Source organism: Ranitomeya variabilis, chromosome 1 (assembly GCF_051348905.1).
Source record: "Ranitomeya variabilis isolate aRanVar5 chromosome 1, aRanVar5.hap1, whole genome shotgun sequence".
In the NCBI taxonomy this organism is placed as follows: Eukaryota; Metazoa; Chordata; class Amphibia; order Anura; family Dendrobatidae; genus Ranitomeya; species Ranitomeya variabilis.
In genome coordinates, this window is record NC_135232.1 from 50,480,147 (window position 1) to 50,489,512 (window position 9,366).

A 9,366-nucleotide genomic window follows, 5' to 3' on the forward strand; every position below is an offset into this window, starting at 1 on the left:
TGACTGAGCACTCTGCCTTTTAGCCACAGGTGTTTTTAATCAAAGCAGGACCACTACCCCTCCGCAGAGATATAGAATTTAGTCTAACAGATGATTCGTTTTCCCATATAGATGAAGACTTTATTCGAAGTGAGGAAAGGCATTGCGAGGACCTGGTATATGAGAAATGCCTTATCGTAGCTACCAGGTACACATGAATTGGCCAATTCATGAGCTAAACTTTCTCAATTTTTCAGATTTCTAGTGCAGTAATGCAATTCAATTTTCATTTTTGCAAGTTTTGGCGCTACAGTGTTCTGCCTTTTTTGTTTTGGGTACTGCAACTCCCATCAGACTGTATGTGGATGAGGACCAGAGAATACTATGATAAGTGCCGTTTAAGTATCAGACTGTCGCATTAACCCTTTACCCCTCCTGTGTGATTGTTTACTGTTCGCTAACTCACTGGGAGGAGGTCATTGATAACCTTTTGCTAACCAATTAAATATTGTTCTGCAATCCCTGCGCTACTGCATTCCCGCACCTGCTTACAACAGCACACCTGAGGGGGATCTGCCCAGCTAGGACAGGAAACCTACTGAAATAAAAGGGCGGTACCGCTCTCCGGCTTCTGTTGGTTTCCTGTTCTAGATGGGAACCCTCGTGCTGAAACTATGCAGTTGAAGAGTTTGTTTTCAGACTCATCCACTCCTGTCCGGTACTGGCAGAGCAGGCTGTGGGTTGACCTTCAAGAAATGGAGGCACCGTCCATGGGTCCAGGTGGGGCCTTAGTGTATGTGCAGGTGGCACAGACTATTATGCTGAGCATGTCTGGATCTGCCGCGTAACTCTTCCTCCTCCATCTTTCAGACTCTGTGGTGAGTCGTGCATCTGGGGGCATGCTTCTCTGGCGTCACGGGTAAGACTTGCTGGGAATGGGTGTGCCCAGGTGACATCGAAGAGGGCGTGTCAGAAGCAAGATGGCACCCTGGGCAAGAATGCCGGCCATGATGCGTGGGGATTTAGACTGTCCTGGCTGGTGGAGGGGAATTTTTTTATGATCGGATGATGAGGAACTGAGGAGAAGCGCTGTGGATCCCCCATAAAAGGAAGGGATAACCACAAAAAGGCACTTATGTCTAAGCTCACACCTCATGGAGGAAGGCAGCATCAGCATTCACCACTACCTGTGCCCATTCATCAGCATGGACATTCTAAAGGGAGCAGCCACTCAAGTGGCAAGAGTGGCAGCCATCCCAGACAAAGGATTGGATGGTCGCAGGACTCCTCTGTATCAAGGAGGGATGTCGTATCTACTCCTGATCAGCCTCCAAATCCGGTACCCTTGGTGTGACAGCAGGCGGTGAGGGATCTACCTGAATGTCGCCTTTTTTTTAAATAGGGCCATTTTCTTGATTAAATCACTAGGGGCCTAGGAAGGCTAGCACAAAGGGCACACGCTTTATTTTTCTCATGTAAGACCACGCTAGCACTTCACTGGAAGAAGACTCTGCTCAGTCTGCATCCAGAAAACTATCATGACTTTGCCGCAAGCTTTAGGTCCTTGATAAAGGCTAAGGTTGAAGGTTCCCTAAAGACCCTGTTAAAGAAGGGGAAAAAAAGGAAGTCACTACAGAGTCTGATGCTCTATAGTCGTAGGGATAATATTAGTGAATCCACGTCTTCATCCTCGGACAGCGTTATAGGGGGCAGGCCATACTTTCCTACTGAGGATAGGGATAGGCTAATCAGAGCTGTTAGGTCGACAATGGGCCTGAAGAAGGAGAGAACGTCTAAAGGTACCTTCACACTAAATGATATCGCTAGCGATCCGTGACGTTGCAGCGTCCTGGCTAGCGATATCGTTGAGTGTGACACGCAGCAGCGATCAGGATCCTGCTGTGATATCGCTGGTCGTTGAACAAAGTTCAGAACTTTATTTGGTCGTCAGACCGGCGTGTATCGTCGTGTTTGACACCAAAAGCAACGATGCCAGCGATGTTTTACACTGGTAACCAGGGTAAACATCGGGTTACTAAGCGCAGGGCCGCGCTTAGTTACCCGATGTTTACCCTGGTTACCAGTGTAAAATGTAAAAAAAACAAACAGTACATACTCACCTTCGCATCCCCCGGCGTCCGCTTCCTGCACTGACTGAGCGCCGTAAAGTGAAAGTGAAAGTACAGCACAGCGGTGACGTCACCGCTCTGCTGATAGGGCCGGCGCTCAGTCAGTCAGTCAGTGCAGGACGCGGACGCCGGGGGACGTGAATGTAAGTATGTACTGTTTGTTTTTTTTACATTTTACGCTGGTAACCAGGGTAAACATCGGGTTACTAAGTGCGGCCCTGCGCTTAGCAACCCAATGTTTACCCTGGTTACCCGGGGACCTCGGCATTGTTGGTCGCTGGAGAGCGGTCTGTGTGACAGCTCCCCAGCGATCAAACAGCGACGCTGCAGCGATCGGCATCGTTGTCGCTATCGCTGCAGCGTCGCTTAATGTGAAGGTACCTTAAGTCCATGGAGGATATAATGTTCGGAGGGTTGGAGGAGAGAAAAAAAGGGCACCTTTATGCTTAATAGCAAGATGCAAGCGCTCCTATATAAAGAGTGGAAAAAAAGTGAAAGGTCTGGTACCTTTTCCTCATCCTTAAAGAGGAGATACCCCTTTGAGGAAAATAACTCTGAGCTCTGGGATGAAGTCTCTAAAATTGAAAGAGCAGTGGCTAAGTCTTCAAAGAGGTCAGCTCTGCCCTTTGAGGACTTCGGGGTGCTTAGGAATCCGCTGGACAAAAAAGAGGATAGGTTTCTTAAGCACACCTGGGAGGCAGCTGCTGGGGGTCTGTAGCCGGCAATAGCTGGAACCTGTACTGCCCGCTCCCTTATGATCTGGCTGCAAGAAATCGAGGGGCAGCTTAAGGAAAAGACCCCATGAGAAAAAAATCTGACCAAAATGCCTCTGTTACACGGAGCGGCATCTTTTCTTTCAGACACTTCTGCAGACTCGGTGAGACTAGCTGCTAGGTTAGCGGGCTGATCAAATGTGGCCAGATGGGCTGTCCTGGGGATCTGCAGTCGAAAAATAGACTTTGCTCCATTCCATGTGATGACCAATTTCTTTTTGGGCAGAAATTAGAGAACATTTTAGAAAAAGCTGGTAACAAAAATAAGGGCTTTCCTGATTCCCTACTGAGGCCACTGTTTGGATGCATGGCAGGGCTCGGAAGGGAGGGAGCACAGTTTGATTTTTTGAAAGCAAAATTGGCTGGAATCAATGGTGGCGCCATGTTGCATTTGGAGACCCCCTGATGTACCTAAACAGTGGAATCCCCCAATTCTAACTCCAACCCTAACAGAAACACACCCCTAAGCCTAATCCCAACCCTAACCATAACCCTAACCACAACCCAAACCCCCAACACACACCTAATTCTAATCCCAACACTAACCACAACCCTAAGCCTAACACACCCCTAACCCTAATCCCAACCCTAACCGTAATCTCAACCATAACCGCAACCCTAACTTTAGCCCAACCCTAACTTTAGCCCAACCCTAACTTTAGCCCAACCCTAACCCTAACTTTAGCCGAACGCTAACTTTAGCCCAACTCTAACCCTAATGGTAAAATGGAAATAAATGTTTTTATTTTATTATTTTTCCTTTACTAAGGGGGTGCTAAAGGGAGTTTTATTTACTATTTTTTTTATTTTGATCACTGTGATAAAGTCTATCACAGTAATCACAATTAACCAATAGGAAAAATGTCCTATTTTTGCTGGGTGCCACTTGGCAGATCTCAGCGGGCGCACTGCGCATGCATGGAGCGCCCCCAGTAGGGCCATGGGGTACTCAGAACCAGGTCCTTCAGTTCTCAGTGGGGATGTCATGGTGGCTGACCCGGTCCGTGGCCCTAGGGGCGTCTGTTGTAAAATGGGGGAAAGGTCTTTAAAGGGATAATGTTCGTGACGCCACCTGTGGTATTCGGTCAGGGTGACCGATGCTGCTTAGGGGTCCGCTGGGGTGATGGCAGCTAGATGGTATACCTTCCCACAGGTGAAGTGTATCTCCAGGGCTTCCCAGAGTGTAGATGGTGGATGGTGTAAGGCGCAGTGAAGAACGAGGACACAAGTTTGCAGTCTCTTTACCTTTACTGAAGGCTTCAGTGTCCACAGTCCAGGGTACGGACCACAGGGTAGGCAGAGTCCGGCCGGTTTGAAGTCCCTTTATCCAGGTGGAAATCAGTAGCCTTCCTCTAGCGCCTGGGTGTTGTAGTACCTCCCTGCTGAGCTTCTCGGCAAGGTCCTCACAACTGATGTTAGTGTCTCTTTCTCTCTGTCCCCCTGATGGATAGGATAGGACAAACCCATATGACTGATGGCCTGAGGCTTTTTACAGGGACTCTAGCATGCCCCAGCCCCCACAAGTTGCCACCGTGCCTCCTGGGTATAAGGTCGGGCAGCTAACGTGGAATGAACTGTCCTGCCAGTTTCTGAAGTAAAGCGTAGAGATCCTTACTCCCTCGGTGTTCTGGCTGCCGGATTCCTGCGCCTCAGAAAGGAGGCAGCCTTTTGCAGGGCAGAACTCCTTCTGGTTTCCTCTCCTTTTGCTATGACTTCGTTTCTCACTCTCTACAATACAATTCCCTTCTAATGTATCTTCCTTAGGATGCTGCCGCACGTGGGGCAGGTGCAGCTCCGTGGCCTTCCATCTAGGCCTCTGACAGGATCCCACCCCTGTCAGGGACCCACTACCTGAGAGGAGCTCAGATAGCAGCTTACTGGGTGAAGTCCAGCTCGCTTCTGCCTAACTTCCTGTCCAGACCACCAGTTTTACCTAATTGTGAGGAGTGCCCTAATAGATAGGAGCGTAGTGGGCTGGAGTGTGAAGTGTGTTGTGTGGTTTGTGATACCTGGTAAAGAGATCTCCTTTATTGCCTTCAGACATAATATCACTCCCTGGTGGAGGAGCGATGTTACTGCATCGACCAGGACTTTGGGGCGCTGCACTCCCCCCCCCCCCCCGTTAAATCCAGTACTCCCGGACTGGGAAAAGAAAACAACAATACATTAGCAAAAGACGTGCAAATTTTTAAAATGCTATAAAACAAGTTAATATGCGAAGCTTCCCTTTATGGGAGGTGAGCACACTTGAACGTTACAACAAGAACATATTTACATTGCTTGCTCATCTTATTTAAGTGCAAAACAGTATTTTTCCTAAGTGCAAACTTTGGACTAACCGGCTAACTAACTAAGTAATACACTAAACCCCACGGGTTAACTTTATTGTAATGCAGAACAGTTTATCATCCCCCACGGGCTCACTGCATTCATTTCTTCCCAGAAGAAGACGCCGGCGGCCCAGGGTGGGATAATAGAAATTAAATGGGAAATCGGACTTTTATTTTTATTTTTGCAATCACCGTTTTTCCGTTAATAATGGCGATCGCAACACTGGAGTCTGTAAAAACCGACTTAAATCATGTTCTCTGGGGTCTCAGGTACGGGCTAATTTCTCCAGGGTTAGCCGAGACCCTGGAGAAATTGCGACTCTGGGTGGACGCTATACTCTTATTTCTCAGTGTCATTAAAAAGCAGTGCATAAGTGTATAAGTACCTTTAATTGCCGCCGTTAAAAGGTGTATCGGCGGTCATTCAGGGGTTAAGGGCTGAAAAAAAATCCAGACTTTAGTAAAAATGGTACCATTTTCCGATACCTGTAGTGCCTCCATTTTTCATGATCTAGGGCTGGATGATGGCTCATTTTTGCACACCAAGCTGACGTTTTTATTGATACCATTTTGATGTAGATACGATCTTTTGATTCCCAATTATTGCATTTTATTGCAATGTGGCGGCAATCAAAAAAACATAATTCTGGCATTTTGACTTTTTTCCTTGTTACGCCGTTTAGTGATGGGGTTAATTTAGTTTTTTATATTGATAGATCCGGTGATTCTGAATGCAGCGATACCAAATATGTGTATATATTTTTTTTTTACTGTTTTATTTTGAATGGGGCGAAAGGGGGTGATTTGAACTTTTATATATTTTTTTATTTTTTAAATATTTTTAAAAACATTTTTTTACTTTGCATGCTTCAATAGTCTCCATGGGAGATTAGAACCTGCAGTTGTCTGATCGCTTGTGCCACACACAGGCGATGATCAGATCGCCTGTGTGTAGCAGAAGTGCTCACTTGCTATCAGTGTCAACCACCAGGTGGCGCTCATAGCAATCTGGCTATGACAACTATAGAGGTCTGCTGGAGACCTCTGGTTGTCATGCCAACCCATCAGTGACCCACGATCTTGTGACGGGGTCATCGATGGGCGGGATTTCTGGTAAGCGTGAGTTAAATGCCTCTGTCAGAGATTGACAGCGGCATTTAACAGGTTAAAAGGCACATGTCAGCTGTTGAAAACAGCTGACATGTGCCGGGAAAGATGTGGGCTCAGCATCAGAGCCAACATCAAAGGGAGGGATTCTTACATGGGCGTACTATTGCTCTCAATGTCGGAAAGGGGTTAACCTGGAGAAACTCTCATGCTTTGTAACCCCACTGATGCATGGGAGAGGTACCGCCCTTTTATTTCAGTAGGTTTCCTGTCCTAGCTGGGTGGATCCCTCTCTCAGGGGTGCTGTCATGGGTTCTGGAAAAAGGAGGCGACAGGAGGTGGCAAAAGTTTGGACGTGCGGTTTGAAGGACAGTGCAGAGTCGAGAGTTACCCCGAGGCAGTGGATTTCAGGTGCGTGATGCCGTTTACCATAATAGATAGATCAGGTAGGGGGGATACGCGAGATGGAGGAAAGATGATGAGTTCGGTTTTGTCTACATACATTGAGTTTTAGGAAGCGAGAGCTGAAGAAGGAGGATATGGCTGACAGACACTCCGGGATTCTGGACAGCAGAGAGGCGACATCTGAGCCAGAGAGGTAGATCTGGGAGATTTAGGAGAAAGTAATATCACACTTCCATCCAAGAGTGAAGTAGCACAAATTCTGGGCATGCCGAAGAACTGATACCACCCCAGGCTGTACAATTGACGGTGAAACAAGGAGATCCCTGGACCGTGGCTGGAAATATCTCGTCAGTTCCAGAACCTCAGCACCTGCGGAAGGGGCACAGAGCCCGTGGGCTGCTCCCATTGTGCTGGTGCGGAAAAAAGATGGTACTTTGCTTTTTTGTGTGGACTATCATAAACTCAATGCTTGCACTGTGCGAGATTCCTACCCGTTACCAAAGATTGAAGAATCTTTGTCTGCCCTAGGAAGTGCAAAATACTTCTCATCATTAGATCTAGCCAGCGGCTATTGGCAGGTACCGATGTCAGAGCAGGATCGAGCAAAGATGGCTTTTATACTCTCCATGGGTCTATACGAATTCAATCGGATGCCGGTCGGCCTGGGTACCGCTCCTGGTACATTCCAGTGATTAATGGGGAGGTGTTTAGGTGATTTGAACTTTGAGGCCACTCTCATCTATTTAGACGATATCATCATTTATGCTGCCTCATTTGAAGAACATCTCCAAAGACTGGAACAGGTATTGAGCCGCCAACAAAGACATGGTTTGAAAGTGAAGCCTCAGAAGTGTCATCTGTTTCGCACCCAAATTGAGTACTTGGTACATGTCGTCTCTGCTGAATGGGTGAGACCGTCCCTTGAGAAAATTGCTGCAGTACAGGATTGGCCTACCCCGAAGATGGTGAAGGATGCATGGGCTTTCCTAGGGCTGACTGGGTATTATCAGCGGTTCATGAAGAACTTTACTCCCATAGTGAACCCACTGTTAGAGCTTTTGAAGGGGGTGCCGTCTGGCGCGAAAAACAAAACAATTCCATGGGGAGAGTGCTAGGAGAAAGCATTTTGAGCTCTGAAGGTGGCTTTGACTGAAGCGTCGTGTTAGCCTATGCCGATTTCTCCCAACCGTATATTTTCCACACTGATGGGAGCCTGCATGGACTCGGAGCTGTGCTGTCCCAGAAACAAAAAGGAAAAGAACGAGTAATCGCCTATGCGAGTCAGTCTCTCCATGACTCCGAAAGGAATCCAGACAATTACAGTTCTGTTGTGAATTTGGATTCTGGGCTCCCCCGGTGGCTACTGGTGGAATTGAACTGGTGTCTTCATCTTCTCTGTTCACCTGTTCCCATCAAGATGTGGGAGTCGCTATATAACCTTGCTGCTCTGTTAGTTTCTTGCCGGTCAACAATGTTATCAGAAGCCTCTCTGTGCTTGTTCCTGCTCCTAGACAACTACTAGATAAGTTGGACTCTTGTCCATGTTTGTTTTTGCATTTTGTTCCAGTTCACAGCTGTAGTTTCGTTACTGTGTCTGGAAAGCTCTTGTGAACGGGAATTGCCACTCTGGTGTTATGAGTTAATGCCAGAGTTTTAAAGTAATTTCTGGATGGTGTTTTTGATAGGGTTTTCAGCTGACCATGAAAGTGTCCTTTCTGTCTTCTGCTATGTAGTAAGTGGACCTCAAATTTGCTAAACCTATTTTCATACTACGTTTGTTATTTCATCTCAACTCACCGCCAATACATGTGGGGGGCCTCTGTCTCCTTTCGGGGTATTTCTCTAGAGGTGAGCTAGGACTAATATTTTCCTCTGCTAGCTTTATTTAGTCCTCCGGCTGGGCTGGGCATCTAGAATCAACGTAGGCATGCTACCCGGCCACTGCTAGTTGTGCGTTAGGTTTAGTTCATGGTCAGCTCAGTTCCCATCTTCCAAGAGCTAGTTCCTATATATGCTTATGCTATGTTCTCTTGCCATTGAGATCATGACAGTTTGACCGGCCCGCAAAGTGTTAATTGTTTGGGCTGAAGCAGGAGAAAAAGAAGTGTTGAAGGGAAATTTTTTTTTTTTTTTTTTCCCCTCAGAGTTTTGCTGCCTAGCCCTTAATTGCTGTCTAGCTGCTTCTTACCTCCTCTTAACCCTTGAATGGCTCTGTGTCCACCTGTTTGTAATGGATCTTCAGAGTGTAACTGCAGGTTTGAATAATCTCGCCACGAAGGTACAAAATTTGCAAGATTTTGTTTGTCATGCACCTGTATCTGAGCCGAGAATTCCTTTGCCGGAATTTTTCTCGGGGAATAGATCCGGGTTTCAGAATTTTCGAAATAATTGCAAATTATTTTTGTCTCTGAAATCTCGCTCTGCCGGAGACCCTGCACAGCAGGTCAGGATTGTGATTTCCTTGCTCCGGGGCGACCCTCAAGACTGGGCTTTTTCATTGACACCAGGGGATCCTGCGTTGCTCAATGTGGATGCGTTTTTTCTGGCCTTGGGGTTGCTTTATGACGAACCTCATTTGGAGCTTCAGGCAGAAAAAACTTTGATGTCCCTATCTCAGGGGCAAGATGAAGCGGAAATTTACTG